This window comes from Papio anubis, chromosome 1, assembly GCF_008728515.1.
Source record: "Papio anubis isolate 15944 chromosome 1, Panubis1.0, whole genome shotgun sequence".
Taxonomy (NCBI): domain Eukaryota; kingdom Metazoa; phylum Chordata; class Mammalia; order Primates; family Cercopithecidae; genus Papio; species Papio anubis.
Window position 1 is genome coordinate 57,271,811 of NC_044976.1, and position 8,094 is coordinate 57,279,904.

At 42.0% G+C, this 8,094-nt stretch overlaps 1 long non-coding RNA gene across 1 annotated transcript; it reads right to left on the reverse strand.

The window, feature by feature from the left end:
* Positions 1–206: 206 nt before the first annotated feature.
* Positions 207–4,563, reverse strand: LOC108587194. The gene is made up of 3 exons (XR_001905445.3): positions 3,953–4,563; positions 3,119–3,183; positions 207–575 (listed from the first exon to the last, which is right to left on the reverse strand). It is a non-coding gene; the product is annotated as an uncharacterized LOC108587194 (long non-coding RNA).
* Between the last annotated feature and the right edge of the window lie 3,531 nt (positions 4,564–8,094).

Genomic DNA, 8,094 nt, shown 5'->3' on the forward strand with positions numbered 1-8,094 from the left:
CTGTGGTAGAGACAGGCTGGTTGTTCCCAAATAACTACTTTCCCCTTCCTCCTTAACAATACAACCCTTGATTTATTTTTTAATTTTTTAAAAAATTTTGTTTTAGAGATAGGGTGTCACTCTGTTGCCTAGGCTGGATTGCAGTGGCATGATCATGGCTCACTGCAGCCTCAAACTCCTGGCCTCAAGCAATCCTCCTGCCTTGGCCTCCCGAAGTGTTGTGATTACAGGCATGAGTCACTGTACCCATCCAGAACGCTTGATTTTTAGCTGGGCATGTGAATGCTGAAAATGAAATCTTGCAAAGTCGAGGCTCCATTACAACCAGGTATTGCCAGGTAACTAAGTGCTGGATCATGAGATGTAAGCAGAAGTAGGGTTGGCAACTTCTTAGAAGTGTTCTTAAATGCAAAGGCCACACCCTTTGTCCTGATCTTCATCCTTCTTGCTTAATGGAGCAGCCATCTTGGACCAGTTAGAATGTTGAGGATGGCAGAGCCATATGTTGAGGATGGCACAGCAACAAGTTAGAAGGAATCTGGGATTTCAGTCCAGGATTATTTCCGTCTTGACTTCTGTTATTACGTGAGAGAATTAAACATTATGGTTATGTATTACATATATTATCAAAATTAATTTTTCATATGTCTTATGATGCTATGTAAGCCACCCAGCAATGCTGTGAGGTTAATATTATTCTTATTGACATTTAAGTGATGCTATTCTTATTGACATTTAAGTGATTGTAAGTTTTCTGTCATATACAGCTGACCATAATTCTCATAATACCATGTGTGAAAATTTTCTCCAACTACAGGCATGCCTAGTTTTATTGAGCTTCATTTTATTGTGCTTAGATTTTTTTAAACAAATTGAAGGTTTGTGGCAACCCTGCACAGAGCAGTCTATCGGTGCCATTTGTCCAATAGCATGTGCTCATTTCAGGCACGCCTCTGTGTCACATTTTGGTAATTTTCTCAATATTTCAAATGTTTTCATTATTATTATATCTGTTTTGGTGATCTGCTATTAGTGATCTTTGATGTTACTATTGTCATTGTTTTAAGGTGTTGCAAGCTGCTCCCATATAAGATGGTCAACATAATTCACCAACTGGCTATTCCCCATCTTTCTCCCTCTCCTTGGGTCTTCCTATTGCCTAAGACACAACAGTGTTGAAATTAAGCCAATTAATAACCCTACAATGGCCTCTAAATGTTCAAGTGAAAGGAAGAGTCACATCTCTCATTTTAAATCAAAAGCTAGAAATAATAAAGCTTAACGAGGAAGGCATCTTGAAAGCTGAGATAGGCTGAAATCTAGGTCTCTTGCACCAAACAGTTTGCCAAGTTGTGAATGTGAAAGAAAAGTTCCTGAGGAAAATTAAAAGCACTATTCCAGTCAACACACAAATCATAAGAAAGTTAAACAGCCTTATTGGTGAGATGGAGAAAGTTTTAGTGGTCTAGATAGAAGATCAAACCAGCCACAAGATTCACTTAAGTTAAAGCCTCATCCAGAGCAAGGCCCTAACTCTCTTTCATTCTATGGAGACTGAGAGTTAGGAAGCTGCAGAGTAAAAGTTTGAAGCTAGCAGACGTTGGTTCATGAGGTTTAAGGAAACGTCTCAGTCTCATAAAAGTGGAAGATGAAGTAGCAAGTACTGATGTAGAAGCTGCAGCAGGTTATCCAGAAGATCTAGCTAAGATCATTGATGAAGGTGGCTACACTAAACAACAGATTTTTCAGTGTAAATGAAACAGCCTTCTATTGGAAGAAGATGCCATCTAGGACTTTCATAGCAAAAGAGGAGAAGTCAATGCCTGGCTTCAAAACTTCAAAGGACAGATTGGCTTTTGTTAAGGGCTAATGCAGCTAGTGACTTTAAGTTGAAGCCAATGCTCTTTTACCAATCCTAAAACCCTAGGGCCCTTAAGAATTAGGCTAAATATACTCTGCCTGTGCTCTACAAATGAAACATCAAAGCTGGATGACAGCGCATTTGTTTACAGCATGGTTTACTAAATATTTTAAACCCACCGTTGAGACCTACTGCCCAGGAAAAGATTCCTTTCAAGATGTTACTGCTCATTGGCAATGAGCCTGGTCACCCAAGATCTCTAATGGAGATATACAAGAAGATAAATGTTTTCATACCTGTTACCACAACATCCATTCTGTAGGCCGTGGATCAAGAAGTAATTTCAACTTTCAAGTCTTATTATTTAAGAAATACATTTCATAAGGCTAAAGCTGTCATAGATAGTGATTCCTCTGATGGATCTGGGCAAAGTACATTTAAAACACTCTGGAAAGGATTCACCATTCTTGGTGCCATTAAGAACACTTGTGATTCATGGGAGGTCAAAATATCAGCATTAATAGGAGTTTGGCAGAAGTAGAATCTAACCCTGATGGATGACTTTGAGAGGTTCAAGACTTCAGTGGAGGAAATCACTGCAATGTGGCAAAAATAGCAAGAGAACTAGAATTAGAAGTGCAGCCTGAAGATGGGACTGAATTGCTGCAATCTCATAATGAAACTTGAATGAATGAGGAGTTGCTTTTTATGGATGAGCAAAGAATAGTTTCTTGAGAAGGAAACTACTGGTAAAGATGCTGTTACCATTGTTGAAATGACAACAAAGGATTTAGAATATTACCTAAACTTAGTTGATAAAGCAGTGGAAGGAACCTGAGAGGATTAGCTCCAATTTTGAAAAGAGTTCTATTGTGGGTAAAATGCTATCAAATAGCATCGCATGCTACAGAGAAATCTGTCATCAAAGATGGGAATGAAAAGAAACACCAGTCGATGCAGTAAACTTTATTGTTGCCTTATTTTAAGAAATTGCTGCAGCCACCTCAATCTTCAGCCACCACCACTATGATTAATCAGTAGCCATCAACATCAAGGCAAGATTCTCCACCAGCAAGATTACAACACACTGAAGGCTCAGATGATGGTTACCATTTTTTTAAGCAATAAAGTAGTTTTTAATTAAGGTATATACAGTGTTTTTAAAGACATAATGCTATTGCACACTTAAAAAACTATAGTATAGTATAAACATAACGTTTATATGCACTGAGAAGCTAAAAAATTTATGTGACTTACTTTATTGTGATATTCGCTTTATGGCTGTGGTCTGCAACCGAACCCATGATATGTTCGAGGTATGCCTGTATGTCAGAAATAAGATGGTTATAATAGAAAGATTCGTGGAGTCAAAAAAGCCCAAGGCCAAATTCTGTTTTGGAATGTTTGATCTTCAGAAATTTTCATGGATCCATATTTTAAATAAGCAAATTTTATTTCTGAGAAAGAAATACATGCAAATAACTAAAAATACCTATTTAAACTCAAACTGTTAGATGATTTAAAAAGTAAGTCTCCCTCAACTCTCCAGTCTCTATTCCTCTAAGGCCCTCCTTTGTCACCTCCCCAAAGCAGTTTCTTGTGTGTCCCTAAAGCAGTCTCAGCATAAACAAGCATATGTATGTTTTAATATGTTTCTATTTTCTCTAATGAGAGCACATAATGAAAACAGGCACTCCATTTTTTGTTTTTTTCACTTAATGGTATGTTTTTGAGATGATTCCATGTAGGTCTATCCCATTTTTTTTTTTGTTATAGATTTTGTCAAGTTATTTAGCCTCTCAGTGCCTCTGTTTCTTCTTCTGTAAAATGAGACTAAGAACACTTAAATGCTATGTACGCATGTTTATGGTAACTAGCATGGACTAGCACACAGCGGTGCTCCATAACTCTTGCTCTCTCGCATTTGCTTTCTGCCTCACAGCCCAGTCTATGTCAGACTCTACATACAGAGCTAGTCACTTGTCTTCAGGAAAATCACAGTAGAAGTGAGTGGATGAGTCCCCTAGGAAAATACAACACCCAACAACGTGAGTACCCCAAAGAGGTGCAAAGAACATAGGAAGTACAAACCAAAGTCGTGGAACAACTTGGAGTCAGGCACACTGGTGTTTGAATCTCAACAGGTATGTAAGTGTGGACAAGTTAGCTCTCCTCTCTGAGTCTCAGTTTCCACATCTATAAAATGGGGGTAATAAATATTTATTTACCTGTAAGACTGTTGGAAATATCAACTAAAATGAAGCATATAAAGTACTGATCATAACAATTTACACAACAGAAATTATCAATAAACGTAACTGGCAATATCCCAGTGTTTGGGCTGAGGAGATCTGGGAGGGCTTCATGAAAAAGGTGGTTTTTAAGCTCAGATCTGAAGAATGAATAAGACATGGGAAGGGCATTCCAGATGAAAGTGAGTTAGTATATTAGCAAGGACAAGGAGAAGGGAAAGTAAAGGGCAACTCTGTAGAATGGCAACACACAGACTGATCTAAAGTGAAGGATTCAAGGGTGTACAGAGGAAAAAAACAGGAAAAGCAGGCTGAAGCTTCAGCAAGAGGACCTTGAGTGCTGAGGTGGAGGTTTAGAATTTATTTTCTAGGTACTAGGGAACCAGTCACGAATTTCTGAACATAAGCACATGATATTCACAGTGTGTGGTTATGGCAAATCACTTAACTTCTTTGAAAGGAAGGTTGATAGAGTGGAGGCTGGGAGTCCAGGCAGAACAAAAGATGATTGGGGTCAATGCTGAGGACATGACACTGGGGATGGAGAAGGGGTGCCTCTGAGTCAGAGCCCGCCAGTCACAGTGACGGGATAGGTGTTGCTCTTTAGACACTCTTGTGGGAGACGGGTGTGGATCTGGTGTGACGTCCTTGTCCCCGCCCCATCTTCATCCCATGAAGGATTTCCCAGGTGGTGTGCTCAGCTGGACTGAGGGATCCCTAGGCACACCCACCTGGCAGGGCAGCCCTGCTCCCTCCTTAGGTCTGAAGTTCATCTCAGCCCATGACTCAGTGTGAAGGCTGATGGATGGGTTCAGTGACCCCCAGGGAAAGCTGAGTCACATCCAGAAAAGCAGTGTCACTCCACCTGAGCCAGAGTGGCCTGTGTTGTGAAATCTAGCAGAAAGGTCATCACCACAGGTTCCAAGATGCCTGGCTCGGCCACTGATTGCCAGGCCACTCACTGAACTCTGTATTCAGTGTTCCCTCCATCTATAGGATGTTGTACCTCTCTGGGGTCTGGGAGGATAAAATTAGATAATAAGTCCTTGTGTCTGTTTACTCAACAGATGTTGACTGGGCACCGGTTCTATGCCAGTGTGCTGGAGACAGAGGAATGAATAAGACATAGGCTTAGAAGACATCCCCTTCAAGGGGATGAAGTTCTAATGGGGAAACAGATAAGTGAATAGAAGCACTAGCACAGAGCTAAACTTTCCAACATGTAGTTGCACACTCCCTAACTCACTTAAGTCATCTCACATGGAGTAGTAACCAATTTCATTCATTTGACACGCAAGGAAACTGAGGGCCAAACTGGTAAAGCGATTTGCCCTTCCTGGTGTTCCAACCCTTCAGACATAGTTTCATCACAGCCCTTAGCACTCTTTCTCTGGGGTAGAGGTTCAAATGTTTATTTCCCCCATTAAAGTTTAAATTCCCTGCAGGCAGGTCTAGCTTCTTTTAATTTTTGACCACCAGCATCTAGCCCAAGCTTGGCACACGGTTATGGAAGGTGTGGTGGGGGGAATGGAGCTAGAAGCTGTGGAGCATCAGCCACATGCTGGGCTTGGCTGGGCACTTCACATTTGCTGTTGGTTAATCTACTACAAAAACTTGGCTTGGTGGGTATTATTATCACTGTTTTATAGGAAGTATGCCAGAGGCTGAGATGAGTGATGGGATTTGCCCAAGGTCACATTGAGCGTAATCTGAGAAGCTCCAAACTCAGAAATGGCCCAGGAGCTGCTGTGTGTGCTGAGGGTGGGGGATGAAGTGGGTGGGAGCTCAGCCATCCAAGTGCAGAGCCAGAACGAGTTCCTGTAAAGTGTTCAGCTGGTCCCCTGGAGCATCTTTACCCACAGAGCCTGATCCTGTGCTCAGGCTTTTATTAGCATCTGTGTTCTTTCCGCCGCAGCACCCAGCTGCCCCGGCAGCCTCTTGGTGAACACTTGCTGAATAAATACTTCACCAGGAGAACAAAGACGTGAAGAAATAATCACAAATGCTGAGTCCTTTCTATGTGCCAAGGCACGAGGCTAAGCCATTTATTTATGCTTTCTCTTTTCATTCTCTCAGCAACACAATGAAGTAAGTACCATGAAGGACCCCAGTTTTACAGGAAAAAAAAATTGGAGGTTTAAAAATTTGGAGACTTCCTGAAGTCCCAAAGTTGGAAAGTGGCTTTGAAGCCAGGCTTATATAGCTCCAAAGCCCGAACTGCAAACCACTACTTGAAAATGAATGCGCGTGTGGATGAATTGCAGCTCCCAAACTCTTCGGAAGCCTCAGTCAAGACCACAGTGGCATTTGCTGCCTGGGCAGGGTGTTTTCCAGGGACTTATGGATCAGGTCTGACTCTTTCCGAAAAGCCCTCTGACTGCCAGCTCTCCCAGAGGGGTCAGAGAGCATTTCCCAGCTTCCCACTGGGTCTGCCTATCTTTGGGAGCTTTGAAGTCCTACATTTAGAGGACATGGATCAGCCCCAAACCTGAGGGCTCCCCCAAGGTAACTGCCAAGGGAATCCCTCAGGAATCCCGCTTAATGCAACCAAGAGAGGCCTTTAGAAATCAGGCCAAGTAGAGGAAAGAACAATGGACAGGAAATTGGGACATGAGAGAGTCGTGAGTCAGCAGTGTGGTGAGAGCTGCCAAGATTGCTGATGTGAACTCTGGTTGTATCACGAGGAGCATAATGTGTTGAATAACTAAGGTGATATTGCACTTCCTGTGTGGTAGAGCTGGAGCTGGAATGTGGGGTGAAGGTCTGGTTCCACATTTTCACGTAGTCATAGTCAAACCGGAACTTATTCAATAGAGCAGAACCGGAACACTGAAAGGAATGGTACTATCGTATTTGCCAAGGCGGAAGGACTTGTATTTCTTCTCTTGAAGACGAAAAGAAGCAAAGGTGTTGGGAGGATAAGCTTTGGGTATTTCAGAGATTTAGGCAGTAGACGTCTTCTGTCTGATCCTAAGGGGAAACCAGAACTCAAGTGAGGAAATAATAGGAAGCAAGATTCAGATGCAAACTGAATCAACAATGCCTTTGTTCTGTCAAAAAGATAGCCAAAGAAGGAAATATTTTGAAGAAAGAAGAAAAAAGCAAAACACTCAATGAACCTTCTCTCTCCCCTCTATGTGACCCTAAGCAAGTAACGTAATCTTCCTGAGGCTCAGTTCCTTATCTGAAAGTGGCAGGTGGTGTTACATGAGACTCTAACAATGTGCAGACTACGAACGCAGTGTGGAGAGACAGCTATGCACATGGCCCTGCGACTCTGGCGGCTGAGATTTAAACCCTAGCTTAGGGTGACCTTGGAAACTTATTTTTACTTTGCAGGGCCTCAGCTTCTTCATCTGTAAAATGGGGATCATATATGTAGAGCATTCAAAAGGGTACCTGTCACACAGTGGGCACTCAACTTTCTTGTTAGCCAGCATCATCATCATTGCCACTCTTTATATATGGAAGGGACTGTCACAGTATCTAGAGTATAATAGGTGTTCAGAGAATGTTTTCCTTTTCCCGTTCTCTTTCAGGGGACTCTTCCAGTGTGTCTCTGGGATACCAGCTTCTTCTCATCTCCAGATGTCTGGAAAATGTTTCTAAATATAACATCTTGTTGCATATATTCTAAGGCAGCTATCTGCCTCTATCTAAATACTCTTTTAGTGAAGAAAGGGGCAGAGCAAGGAGAGTCAATTTCCTACTTGTAGAAGTTTCTCATTCTGAACAGTGTACTTTACAGATTCCAATGTGTTTCTCCCTCCATTGCCTCTTTACCCCTTACCAGAGCAAGCACAGATATGAGAACTGAGGCTCCGAGAGGTTCAGTGACTTACCTGGAACCATTAACACCCGAATGAGTGAGTCAGGAATTGAACCCAAGACTTTTGGACTGTGGAAACCTACCTTTACAGGAGGCACTGACCAGACTCTTCCCCTCACCCACACATCCTCTCATCCTGGGGTTCTGCTTAG